This window comes from Bison bison, unplaced genomic scaffold (genome assembly GCF_000754665.1).
Source record: "Bison bison bison isolate TAMUID 2011002044 unplaced genomic scaffold, Bison_UMD1.0 scf7180017864109, whole genome shotgun sequence".
Classification (NCBI taxonomy): Eukaryota; Metazoa; Chordata; class Mammalia; order Artiodactyla; family Bovidae; genus Bison; species Bison bison.
The window spans coordinates 1,212,390-1,226,746 of record NW_011494681.1 but is presented as its reverse complement, the minus strand read 5'-3'; the positions used below and the strand labels follow the sequence as shown (position 1 = coordinate 1,226,746).

The 14,357-nt window shown below is 42.9% G+C and overlaps 1 protein-coding gene across 11 annotated transcripts in view; it reads left to right on the top strand.

Annotated features, from left to right (window-relative positions):
- Nucleotides 1-14,357, top strand: part of RAPGEF5 (Rap guanine nucleotide exchange factor (GEF) 5) — a 360,172-nt gene that overhangs the window by 103,684 nt on the left and 242,131 nt on the right. The window contains exon 1 of one of the 11 annotated variants that reach the window (XM_010839037.1): nucleotides 7,253-7,336. The exons of the other annotated variants lie outside the window; for them this stretch is intronic. The gene's annotated coding sequence lies outside the window, so the exon portion shown is untranslated. Of the gene's footprint in view, nucleotides 1-7,252; nucleotides 7,337-14,357 lie in introns of those variants that run through there. 11 annotated transcript variants of the gene reach the window in all.

Sequence of the window (14,357 nt, the reverse complement as noted above, 5' to 3'; positions counted from 1 at the left end):
CCTTCCAATGAACACCCAGGACTGATCTCCTTTAGGATGGACTGGTTGGATCTTCTTGCAGTCCAAGGGACTCTCAAGAGTCTTCTCCAACACCACAGTTCAAAAGCATCAATTCTTCGGTGCTCAGCTTTCTTCACAGTCCAACTCTCACATCCATACATGACCACTGGAAAAATCATAGCCTTGACTAGACGAACCTTTGTTGGCAAAGTAATATCTCTGCTTTTGAATATGCCATCTAGGTTCATAACTTTCCTTCCAAGGAGTAAGCATCTTTTAATTTCATGGCTGCAGTCACCATCTTCAGTGATTCTGGGGCCCAAAAAAATAAAGTCTGACATGGTTTCCACTGTTTCCTCATCTATTTCCATGAAGTGATGGGACCAAAATGCAGTGCTTGAATGCAATCTCAAAAATGACAGAATGATCTCTGTTCGTTTCCAAGGCAAACCATTCAATATCACGGTAATCCAAGCCTGTGCCCCAACCAGTAATGCTAAAGAAGCTGAACAGTTCTATGAAGACCTACAAAACCTTTTAGAACTAACACCCAAAAAAGATGTCCTTTTCATTATAGGGGACTGGAATGCAAAAGTAGGAAGTCAAGAAACACCTGGAGTAACAGGCAAATTTGGCCTTGGAGTACAGAATGAAGCAGGGCAAAGACTAATAGAGTTTTGCCAAGAAAATGCACTGGTCATAACAAACACCCTCTTCCAACAACACAAGAGAAGACTCTACACATGGACATCACCAGATGGTCAAACCGAAATCAGATTGATTATATTCTTTGCAGCCAAAGATGGAGAAGCTCTATACAGTCAGCAAAAACAAGACCAGGAGCTGACTGTGGCTCAGATCATAAACTCCTTATTGCCAAATTCATACTTAAATTGAATAAAGCAGGGAAAACCACTGGACCATTCAGGTAGTACCTAAATCAAATCCCTTATGATTATACACTGGAAGTGAAAAATAGATTTAAGGAACTAGATCTGATAGACAGAGTGCCTGATGAACTATGGACGGAGGTTCGTGACATTGTACAGGAGACAGGGATCAAGACCATCCCCACGGAAAAGAAATGCAAAAAAGCAAAATGGCTGTCTGGGGAGGCCTTACAAATAGCTGTGAAAAGAAGAGAAGTGAAAAGCAAAGGAGAAAAAGAAAGATAAAAGCATCTGAATGCAGAGTTCCAAAGAATAGCAAGGAGAGATAAGAAAGCTTTTGTCCATGATCAATGCAAAGAAATAGAGGAAAACAACAGAATGGGAAAGACTAGAGATCTCTTCAAGAAAATTAGAGATACCAAGGGAACATTTCATGCAAAGATGGGCTCAATAAAGGACAGAATTGGTATGGACTTAACAGAAGCAGAACATATTAAGAAGAGGTGGCAAGAATACACAGAACTGTACAAAAAAGATCTCCACAACTTAGATAATCACAATGGTGTGATCACTCACCTAGAGCCAGACATCCTGGAACGTGAAGTCAAGTGGGCCTTAGGAAGCATCACTACGAACAAAGCTAGTGGAGGTGATGGAATTCCAGTTGAGCTGTTTCCAATCCTGAAAGATGATGCTGTGAAAGTGCTGCACTCAATATGCCAGCAAATTTGGAAAACTCAGCAGTGGCCACAGGACTGGAAAAGGTCAGTTTTCATTCCAATCCCAAAGAAAAGCAATGCCAAACAATGGTCAAACTGCCACACAATTGCACTCATCTCACACACTAGCAAAGTAATGCTCAAAATTCTCCAAGCCAGGCTTCAGCAATACGTGATCCGTGAACTTCCAGATGTTCAAGCTGGATTTAGAAAAGGCAGAGGAACCAGAGATCAAATTGCCAACATCTGCTGGATCATCAAAAAAGCAAGAGAGTTCCAGAAAAACATCTATTTCTGCTTTATTGACTATGCTAAAGACTTTGTGTGGATCACAATAAACTGTGGAAAATTCTTCAAGAGATGGGAATACCAGACCACCTGACCTGCCTCTTAAGAAATTTGTATGCAGGTCAGGAAGCAACAGTTAGAAGTGGACATGGAACAACAGATTGGTTCCAAATAGGAAAAGGAGTACATCAAGGCTGTATATTGTCACCCTGTTTATTTAACTTATATGCTGTGTACATCATGAGAAACGCTGGACTGTAAGAAGCACAAGCTGGAATCAAGATTGCCAGGAGAAATATCAATAACCTCAGATATGCAGATGACACCACCCTTATGGCAGAAAGTGAAGAGGAACTCAAAAGCCTCTTGATGAAAGTGAAAGAGGAGAGTGAAAAAGTTGGCTTCAAGCTCAACATTCAGAAAACGAAGATCATGGTATCTGGTCCCATCACTTCATGGGAAATAGAAGGAGAAACAGTGGAAACAATGTCAGATTTTTTTTTGGGGGGCTCCAGAATCACTGCAAATGGTGACTGCAGCCATGAAATAAAAAGATGCTTACTCCTTGGAAGAAAAGTTATGACCAACCTAGACAGCTTATTAAAACGCAGAGACATTACTTTGCCAACAAAGGTCCGTCTAGTCAAGCTATGGTTTTTCCAGTGGTCATGTATGGATGTGAGAGTTGGACTATGAAGAAAGCTGAGCACCGAAGAATTGATGCTTTTGAACTGTGGTGTTGGTGAAGACTCTTGAGGGTCCCTTGGACTGCAAGGAGATCCAACCAGTCCATCCTAAGGGAGATCAGTCCTGAATGTTCCTTGGACGGAATGATGTTGAAACTGAAATGCCAATATTTTTGCCACCTGACGCGAAGAGCTGACTCATTTGAAAAGACCCTGATGCTGGGAGGGATTAGGGGCAGGAGGAGAAGGGGACGACAGAGGATGAGATGGTTGGATGACATTACTGACTCAATGGACTTGAGTTTGGGTAGACTCCGGGAATTTGTGATGGACAGGGAGGCCTGGTGTGCTGCAGTCTGTGGGGTCGCAAAGAGTGGACATGACTGAGTGACTGAACTGAACTGAATCTTTCTCGAAATGCACCTTTTCTTGGCTCCCTTATTATCTCTATGGAAGCTCTCCTACCTTCCTCTGCAAAGCGCATCTGCCAAGGCAATTACTTGCTCTAGAATTCTTATTTCAGGGTGTGATTCTAGGGGAACCAAAACTAGGGCTACCTGCCTTCTAGCTACCTGTGTGTGCACATGAAACATTCATATTTAAAGATGCTGCTGTGGTTTCTAATTTAACATGATGATATATTGCTTTGGGGCTTTCCTGGTGCCTCAATGGTAAAGAATCTGCCAATGCAGGAGATCCGGGTTCAGTCCCTAGGTTGGGTCGATCCCCTGGAGAAGGAAATAGCAACCCACTCTAGTATTCTTGCCTGGAGAATTCCATGGACAGAGCCTGGTGGGCTACCGTCCATGGGGTTGCAAAGAGTCAGACATGGCTTGGTGACTAAACAACAACACCGCATCCAATTCTTTCTGTGGTGCGGTGGTAAGTGGTACATCTCCTGGTGAACCCTGGAGCCTCTCCTTGCAGAAAGGCTGTTCTGAAGTCCTGCCTTGTGGAAATGTCTTTGTGTCAATCAACTATGCTGCATTTATTTCTTCTATAAACACCAAACCCCAATCTTTTCAGAACTTATTGGCTTAAAAAAAACTTTTTTTAATTGAAGGATAATTGCTTTACAGAATTTTGTGGTTTTCTGTCCTACATCAACAAGAATCAGCCATAGGTACGCCCCTGTCCCCTCCTTCCTGACCTCCCTCCCATCTCCCTCCTCATCCCACCCTTTAGTCTGTTGCAGAGCCCCTGTTTGAGTTACCTGAGTCATACAGCAAATTCCCATTGGCTATCTATTTTACATATGGTATTGTAAATTTCTATGTTACTCTCTCTGTGCATCTCACCTTCTCCCTCCTGTCCTCCCTCTGTGTCCTTATTGGCTTTGCTTAGCCTGTGCTCTTGCATCACATCTCTATAATGGGTAGGTGTGTTTGCATCAGGGTGGAGTGGTTTTAATAAGTTGTCTTGTGCCTGAGCCACATGTTTCCTTATGGGGCTGCTCTAATGCCTGGTGTGAAGTTTTCATGGTCCCTGGGGGTGCAGTTGGGGGAGTTGCTTCTAAATAGGAGTCCAAGCAACTATGAGAGAAACAGACTTCTGAGGAACAGTGCCAGCTGCTCTGGGTGGCAGTAAAAGAAAGAAAGTGTGCTCAGTCATGTCCGACTCTTTGTGACCCCATGGACTGTAGCCTACCAGACTCCTCTGTCCATGGGATTTTCCAGGGAATAGTACTGGAGTGGATTGCCATTTCCTTCTCCAGGAGATCTTCCTGACCCAGGGATCGAACCCAGGTCTCCTTGCATTGTAGATAGACGCTTTACCGCCTGAGCCACCAGGGAAGCACCGGTGGCAGGAAAGCTTCTGCTAAACCCACTGACCCTCAGCCCTTCCTCATTACTCTCAGGCTGGTGTTGAGCATGTCAGAGGTTGAGGTCTTCTCAGTGACCACTCAGAACCATGCTAAGGACGTTCCACACTGAGGAACTTTCAACCTTCTAGGCTCTTACAGCCAGGTCCACGGTTCTGGAAGGAGGAGCCCTGAGACAAGGCTGAATGCATGGATGAATGCATTAGCCAGGCCTCACCTGACTGTGCCTGTAACCTCTACAGCTGCTTTGGTGAAAGGATCACTTGTGATTGCCCCAAGAGGAAAGGTTTTGTCACAGAAGCTATTTCCCTGTTGCATCTTTTTGTGAATCTTTTTCTATTAGTGCATTAATCATAAGAAGTATTGCTGGCTTAAAGGATTTTTGTGAGTCAGCCAGGGGTCTACCACCACGGTGTTTAATCACCTTCATTGCCACATGATCTTCAGCTCGCAGTTGAAGGCCAGAACCACAGGTTTAAAGGGCCATGGGCGTCTCACTCCGCACATCCCTGCTGACTTATTTACCTTCTGTTCATTGACTGGTAAAAAGGAAATAGTAAAGGTGCATGTTACTCTATTATTTTTCATCTAATTATTTAGAAAAGTCTCCCCTGTGAATTGATTAAGGTATTATACCGAGGGAAGATTTCAGATCGACTCTGGGTAAATCTACAGACTCGTGTAAATCCACCCATTACATCTAATGGACTTCCTTTGAACCAGGTCACTCTGTAAATGATGAGGGCCTTAATCCTGTCTTTCGTTTAAACACGTCTTTCAAGATAATTTCTCCTAGCAACCTGTTGGGGTATTAGTTCAGCTCTGATGCAGACGGAGTTAGCGTTGAACTGTAAAGCACAAAATCCCTTGTTTGGTTTCCCAGAATTTGTTTCCTAAAATTTAATAATATTTCCCTGTTTTTCTTTTGTTTGAATAACAGCGAGGGAGTTTACTTGATTGAAGCTTCGACATTATCTTACCCTAGACAGAGACACTGAGCGCCAAAACTGTGAGGGGCTGTGTGTTAAAGGGACCATCCCTGCCCGAATCCTCTCTCATCTTCTGTTCCCATCTGGCCGGGTTTTCCTTCCAGATGCTCGTCTCTTCTCTGCTTCTCCACTCCCACTTAGACTGTTTAACAGCCTCAGGTGTTATCACCTCAACTGGGAGTCCCCTTGGTTATCCCCCAGTCTGCCTCCTTGATCTTAATTCTAGATATTCCAGGCAACGCTGCCTCCTGTTTGTCTGCTAATTATCCCCAAGCATGCTTCCACCATGTCCGTCCCCAACTAAGAAACATACTGTGCTCCCTACGGATTACCACGCACCTTCCAGTGTTCTCTGCTGGACTTTCGAGGCCTTCCACAATCTAGCCTGTCCCACACAGCCCAGCATGCTCTCATGCTCCATTACTCGACGCACTTTGCTTTTTCCTCTTACCGTGAGCAAGTCAGGATGGTTTCCAGAGCCAGTGGATATGGGTGTCCAGCTTGTGTACTGCAGCCCTGGGCGTCATGCAAAGCCGATCATTTCTACTTCCATGATCTTCTTTCTTCCCACTGTCTGCCTGTCGAAATTCTTCTCATCCTTCAAAACATCCCTTAGCCACAGTGTCTTCCTGAGTTGTGCCAAGGCTCATTCATCTTTACCTCTTCCTTTGAAGTTCTACAAGTCTTAGAAGCTCTCCCTGCCAAAACAGTTCCTACTAAGAAAACACCCCTGCTAAGGAGGGCACGTCGTCGTTGTCGTTTAGTTTCTAAGTTGTGTCCAGCTCTTTTGTGACCTCATGGACTGTAGCCCGTCAGGCTCGTCTGTCCATGGAATTTCCCAGGCAAAAATACTGGAGTGGGTTGCCATTTCCTTCTCCAGGAGATCTTCCTGACCCAGGGACTGAACCCATGGCTGCTGCCTCTCCTGCATTGCAGACTGATTCCCAGAGGGCATGTACCCCACTTACCTTCCCATCCCAACAACAGGACACAGTAGGGCTTAGTGACTGTTGAATAGTTTTCCCTCTTTTTCAAATGTGATTATTTTAACTCTCCCACTACTTCCTGAGTTCCTGGAGGGAATGAAGGCCACCATCCACATCTGTAGTGCAGTGCTGAGCACAGGATTGGCGTGCTATAAATATTGGCTCTTTGATTCCTAAGCATGATCTATAATTAAGACAGAAAGAAGGAAGAACATCAAATGTTGATATGCTTCTTAAGGCAAAATCGGCCTCATTCTTAGTCTGAGCCCAGAGATATGTAATGTGAGCGAAAGGTATGTGATTTTCAAGTAATAAGGCCTGTTCCAGGAAGTTGTCCACATTGTCCAGAGAGAAGAATGAATTATTTTTTCACCACCAACAATATAGTTGATTTCAAGCAAGGCAGCTTCAATTATTTAGAATACTGAATAGCTATTCAGGGTTATTAATATGCAAACTAAAAGGCAGAAACACTAGAAAAGCGACATCTCTGCCCTCTTGTTAGAGACTGAAATTTTATGAGGACTACCTGTTGTCATGGCAGAAAATTATTCTAAGTGCATACCCAACAGTAACTATGAAGAGTCATAAATTCTCTAGTAAATGCTCCGGAAAACAGGCACAAAATTCTGTCATCCCATCTGTCTTTTGCTTCTTACAGAGGATCTGTGCTGCCTTTGAAAGAAAAATGCAAAATTGAAACAGTAAAGCAGCCTCCTGCAAATGCCTTCTTTGCTGTCTCCTCCTCTAGCATTTTCCCTCTCATACCTGGTCCTGTGATAGTTGTCACTTCTTTGTGGTATTTTTAGGATGTAAGCATCAACAGAAATATCAGGTTTCCACTTGTTTTGCCCCTTCCCAGACTGCCTTCAATCCTTCCCAAAACCTCTTGGCCATCAGATACGGGGCTACGTGATGACCACCAGTGTGGATTGTCAACTTGTGTTCATTTTCAGGTTTGTATCTTGTGGTCGTGGGTAGTGGTGTTGGGTGCTGGAGGGAGATCCGTTTGTACTAGATATGGGCCCACTAATGGAGGAGCAACTCTTTACATTGTGGTGGACATCATAATTAATGCTGCAAGTGTAAATGGGGCAGCCTGCATTTGTCTTCATCTGTGGTCTGTATATACACACTCAGTTTAGAAAGTTAGGCTCAACCCAAGTGCCATGGGTCTTAGAAATTTTGTGATTAGGCTAGCTATTTTGAAGGGAGGGCACAGCAACACACTCCAACATTCTTGCCTGGAGAATCCCGTGGACAGAGGAGTCTGGTTGGCTACAGTCCATAGGGTCGCACAGAATCAGACACGACTAAAACAACTTGGCAGGCACACTCGTACCTATTTCGAAAATCTGATGACATCCACATCTCTTTCATCAGAGAAGTATGCAGGCATTTTTCATATGATTTTAGAAAGTCCCCAGCCCTTTTTGAATCTCTATAGCTCAGATTGAATAGTAATAAAAATATCCTCTCACGAGCCTGTGCTCCTGACTGTGCCTTCATTGTTCTAGGTACTTTACACGTACTCTCTCACATTTTCTCCACAGTGATCTAATGAGGAGAGTTGTTCCTCACTTTGCAAATGAAGGAACTGAGGCCAAAGATGTATCTCATTCAGCTTCCGACAGTGCTTCCAAGTCTTTCCTGTGATTTCATAGACTCTTGAGTTCATCTTCTTTTCTGATATCTACACCATAAACAGAGGTCTGAAAAGTATCTTGTCCATGCAGCTTGAGAAGAACTATTAAGACTTTACCTCTGATCCTCTAAGCCTCCCTTGAAAATAAATATGACACTCCATTGTTACCATTGTGAATGGTATCTGCAAACGTTTCAAATCGACATAGTTGAAAAGTGAAACAGTATCAGTTTTGATCTGAAATCATAAGACTACAGTTGCCTGTAATGCCCACCATGCAGAGAACAACTCTGTAAGTGAGAGGGAATTTACATGGTATTTAGAAGGGATGACATCAGCCCAAGAGGAGCCAAGGATAACAAATATGCATGTAACTCAGTGGACCATAGCCAAAACTGGCTCATCCTGAATCGAGTGGAGAACAGAGTCAGGTTCTTTCAGCCTTGACAATGCAGGTTTTGACGTTTCATCAGGAATAAACAGGAACTTTATGAGTAACAGCTTTTCCTACTTCTAAATCAATAGACATAAAAGAGCACCTGCAGATAAAAGATTTCGTTAGTAGCTCTGCTAATAGCAGTTATAAATTCTCACTCCTGCAAGCATCTCCTCCTCAAGCTTTATTTTCCCTCCTAAGAAACCAGGTCATAGGAAGAGAATCAGAAGAGTGTCACATTTTAATTTTCTAAAAAAGTTCTTTATTGTTGCTCTTATCAACATTACTACCACTTTTAAGTAAATGTATTTAGAAATAAAGATTGATGTGTCATAGTGTTTCTTTTTATTAGGGCTTGACTTCAGACTTCAGAAAAACTAATTGGGGAGATTGCCCAGAAGACATTCACAAAATTTGTGGGCTTGTAAAAATGTGTGCAAATTTCATGTTACTATCCGGTCATACACATACTTGCATGTGTGTATGTGTGGAGATAATTTTTTGTCTTTCCTTCTTTTTTTTTGACTGCATGGCTTGCAGTCAGCCTAAGTTTTAACAGTTTTAGTTCTCTGACCAGGGATCAAACCTGGGTACTTGGCAGTGATAGCATGGTGGTCTGGTTAGGACTTCAGGGAGTTACCTGGAGATAATTTTGATTAAGTAGTCATTGTGGAATTTTTTAAGTTAGATCAGCTTTAAACATAAAATAGATGAGATTTATTAATGACAACAACATATATATATGTATTTTGCTGTTTGCTCGGTGTTTTCATAGGCATTATTTACTTTAGCTTTCATAACCACCCCACAGATTTTTATTATTCCCTGTTTTATGGATGAGGAAACAGGCTCAAAGAGATGAAGTGCTTATTGAAGGTCACAAAGCTAATAAATCAATAAATGTGGGACATGGCCTGGGTGTTTGATTCCATGTTCAGTGTTTGTTCTCCTCCCCCACAGCTGTATTCAGAGTAGAGAGGACGAAGAAGTTACGTTTCAGCGGTTGGTGGTAAAGTAGGTGCTTCAGTAATAACCTGTCTAAAGATTTGGGGTTTGTCTAGAGAGGGGATTATATGGGGAGAGTTGGTGAAAATCACGTGTAGACCACCGTTTGTTCACCAGGTCATGTGGCTTCCCTGGGCCTCACCTGGGATTAATCAACAGCCACGTGGGAGCTGTAATTTAAGAGGTATCGCACCTGGGTTGCATCTCACCAGGACTTCCCTGGTGGCTCAGATGGTAAAAGCGTCTGCTTACAATGCGGGAGACCCAGGTTTGATCCCTGGGTTGGGAAGATCCCCTGGAGAAGGAAATGGCAACCCACTCCAGTACTCTTGCCTGGAAAATCCCATGGACAGAGAAGCCTGGTAGGCTACAGTCCATGGGGTCGCAATGAGTCGGACACGATTGAGTAACTTCACTTTCACTGGGTTAGATTCTACACGAAGATCTTGTCTAATCTTCTCAACAACCTGGTAGTCTTAATAATGAACAGATCATGGAGCCTCAGAGAGGCCAAGTAATTTAAGGCCTCTAGAAGGTGCAAAAATCTGGGTTCAAATTCAGGCCCATAGGATTCCAAAGCATGGGTCTTCTGTTCCACCACCCAGATACCTCTACCAGCCGCCTTTGTGGAAAACCCTAGTTCTCTGTCAGGCTGAAAGTGGTGTTAACTGAGCAAAGGTGACTGCGGTAGTGGGAGGGCAGAACGGTTTCTTTAGCCTGTTCACATCTCCCTACTTTCTTTCTTTGTTCCTTTCTTCTTCCTTCTTTCCTTTCTTTCTCTCTTCTTTTTTAGTTTTTTCTTTTTTCCAGCTGTGCTGCATGGCTTCTGAGATCTTGGTTCTTTGAGCAGGGATGGAACCTGTGCTCCCTTTGCTGGGAGCTCAGAGCCCTAATCACTGGATCACCAGCGGAGTCCCTCCCTCCTTTCTTATTATCAGAGACAATTTTTTTTCTGACCATTTTTTGGGACCCCTTTACACCTTTAAATTATTGAGGGTCTTGAAGAGCTTTTCTTTTCCTGTGGGTCATACCTGTGGATACTTACTATTTTAAAATTGAAAAGAGCAGAATTTAAAAAATTATTTATTAATCCATTTAATAAACTGATTATGTTAATAGAAATATGTTTTATGAAAAATAATAGTTTTCCAAAACAAAACAAAGTTTAGTGAAAAGAATGGCCTTGTTTATATTTTTGTTAGATTCCTTGATGTTTGGCTTAGTAGAAGCTGTTGGAATCTCTTCTCTGTTCCTGCATTCCATCTGCTGCAGTATCACGTGGCCATAGCCTCTGGAAAACATCAGTGTATCCTCTTCAAAAAATGACAACAAAAAAGACAAATAGCATTTTGGCATTATTAAGAGAACAGTTTTGACCTTATGAAAGCCCTGCAAGGGTCTTGAGGATTCCCAGAAGTCCCCAGGCCACATTTTGAGAACTGCTACTTGATATAATCACCTCAGTATTCACTAGGGCTGGCGAAAAACCCCAATGTTTGGGTCAGATGAAATGTTCCAGGTCACTGAATCCAACCATGCATCTGATAAAATAAAATTCCATGAAGTCCCCTCATTTTGCAAGGGTAAGAATACTAGAGAAGGAAATGGCACTCCTCTCCAGTATCCTTGCCTGGAGAATTCCCATGGACAAAGGAGCCTGGTGGGCTGCAGTCCCTGGGGTCACAAAGAGTCAGACATGACTGAGTGACTCACAAACACACAGACACAGACACACAGACTGTTAGTTCAACATGGATTTAAATGGATAGAAAAGTATTATGCTAAGAAGAAATTTTACTCTGTAGTTTCCATCTGCAGTCTTAACTGTTTAGAATGAACCCAATTTCTCCTCTGTATATTCCAGATACATGAAAACAACAGCCTTGTCCCTTGCTGTCATTTTCTTCAGAAGACCTCCTTCATGTTTAAGAACTTAGAAGACCTCCCTGCTCTGAGTGTTCTCTAGCCCCACATCTCTGTATTCTCATCCAGATCTTCAAATGCCAATTTGAACTCATACAATGTTGCCAGAATGCACTCAGGCAGATTTTCTCATGCTTACTCTGTGCTTGGCTTTGATCAGGGCTACAAATGCTTCACATTCACAGACAGGGAGAAACATATTGTCAAAGGTCACTGTCTTCTGGTTGGGCATGATCTTTGACATCCTATTTACTTTCCCACTCCTTCTGCCATTCTGGTACAGGCTCTGCTTTCTCTAAGGCACCATCTCCTCTGTCCCTTCTCTCTCACCCCTACAGAAAGGCAGTGCTCTAGATGTTGTGCTTTAAAGTTTGCAAACAGCTTTATAAACATCATCTCATTTAATTAGCTTGGAAACTATGCCCAAAATGTTGTTGTTGTTCAGTTGCTAAGTTGTGTCCAACTCTTTGCAACCTCATGGCCTGCAGCACGCCAGGCTTCCCTGTCCTTCACCATCTCCCAGAGTTTGCTCAAACTCATGTCTATTGAGTCTGTGATGCTATCTAACCATCTTATCCCCTGCTGCCCGCTTCTCCTTTTACCTTCAGTCTTTCCCACCATCAGGGTCTTCTCTAATGAGTAGGCTCTTCACATCAGGTGGCCAAAGTATTGGAGTTTCAGCTTCAGCATCAGTCCTTCCAATGAATATTCAGGGTTATTTCCTTTAGGATTGACTGGTTTGATCTCCTTGTAGTTTAAGGGACTCTCAAGAGTCTTCTCCAATACCACAGTTCAAAAGCATCAGTTCTTTGGCACTGAGCCTTCTTTATGGTCCAGCTCTCACATTTGTATATGACTACTGGAAAAACTATAGCTTTGACTGGCTGGACCTTTGTCTGCAGAGTGATGTCTCTGCTTTTTAATACACTACGTACAGAATGCACAGATGTGAGTAGAATAAGGAAAACACAGAAGTTTCTGTTAACCTGATTCTATGGGTTACCACGCTAATACTTCATGCCTGGGATTCTGTAACCTGCTTTGCTGGCTGTGCAACTTTCAGGGTCTCCCTATTTTAAAGCACTCTACATACTGATGCTAAAATCATCTTTCTTCCCTGCTGATCTGAACATGCCACCATCTGGAGTCCATTTATAGCCTCCAACATTCTTGGGGTAATGTATTTTCCTGAGACCTTCGAGACTCTGCATCTGCTAAGACCTCTGACTGACTTTCCTCAACCTAGGATGACAGTGTTTGGCTAATCAGAGTTTTGTTCATTCATTTGTTCGTCCATCCAGCATTTATTCATGTATGCATTTTTTAACATAGCATCTATGATGTGCTAGGCACTGCAATGGACAGTAGAGGGGAATACAAAAGTAAGTTTTCTCTGCCCTCCAAGGTTTTATAACCTCATCCAGGTCTTATATGCACAAGTGGCTCTAGTGGTAAAGTACCTGCATGCCAATGCAGGAGACATAAGAGACGTGGGTTTGATCCCTGGGTTGGGACGATCCCCTAGAGAAGGGCATGATAACCCACTCCAGTATTCTTGCCTGGAGAATTACATGGATTGAAGAGCCTGGTGGGCTACAGTCCAATGGATCACAAAGAGTTAGATACGACTGAAGTGACTTAGCATGCACACATGCATGCAATTCAAATACTAGACTAACTGTGATGAGAGGTGGTGAAAGTAGATTTATAGTTGTAGGTAAACTCTGAGGTTTATCTGAGGAAGAATTAATCCCAATGGGCAGAACATACAAGACCTCCAGGAGGGGTACTGTTGAATCTGTGCAAGGACAAATAGATTTCCATAAGCGGGATGGGGAGATGGGACAAGCCTGGCTCGGCTTCCTCGCTGTCTGTTGGTCAAATTAGGTCTCCTATTGCCTTCTCCTGTGTCTTCTTGGGCCTTTGACCACAAAGAAATTTTTTTTTTTTAACCAGCGTCCTAAATACTCAAGGGCTGGGTAAACGTGCACACCTGACTTAAAAAAGGAAATTTCCAGCATGATAACAGTCAATGGCATATGAAAAGGCATAAACAGACAGATTTTGTTTCAAGATTATGAGTGTGTAGAAGACAAACTTGCAAGGAAGGGCACCCACCCTTATCAGCCAGTCTCTGGTTGGAGCCACCAATGCAAATAGTGTAAGGAAAAAATGTGTCATCCTTGAAGGGAATATTTGCATGATGCATAGTGCATGATATACTACACAGATAATAGCACAGCATCACACAGGTTTGTCATGAACCATCTGATGGCAGATAGTCCTATTTGTGATTCTTGAAAACTAAAAATGAGTAAGGCTTAACATTTTTGGGTTTGAAACATGTTTCATTATTTTGTGACTTTTATCTCAACTGCATATTCATTCCATAATAAAACATAAAAATAGTATTAGTATCAAGCACACACTTCTGTGTGGCATTCTCAGCAGAGGCAGGGTGGGCAGTACTGGGTTTCAAGTGCAAGCTCTGCCTCTGATCTCCCACTTCAGCCTTAGTTCTTGGGAAGGTCCCATTCAGTCCATCTTGATCATTATATATTAAAGCGTTAGCAGGCTTGAATAGAGAGGCAAAACTGTTTTTAGATTTTCTCTTTCAAATAGCTGGTAAAGAAATGCAAAACATCTTAAATGGAGGAAAAATTAAAATAAGAGATGTTGGGAAGGGATGGGCACCAAGGAGGACTCATCAAAGTCCTGGTAGCTGTGGGGTTGGGAGACTGTACAGAGTTTGACACACATGTGTACATTTATGGGGAGATAAGTAGGTACACCTTTTCCAGTCCTGTGGCCACTGCTGAGTTTTCCAAATTTGCTGGCATATTGAGTGCAGCACTTTCACAGCATCATCTTTCAGGATTGGAAACAGCTCAACTGGAATTCCATCACCTCCACTAGCTTTGTTCGTAGTGATGCTTTCTAAGGCCAACTTGACTTCACATTCCAGGAT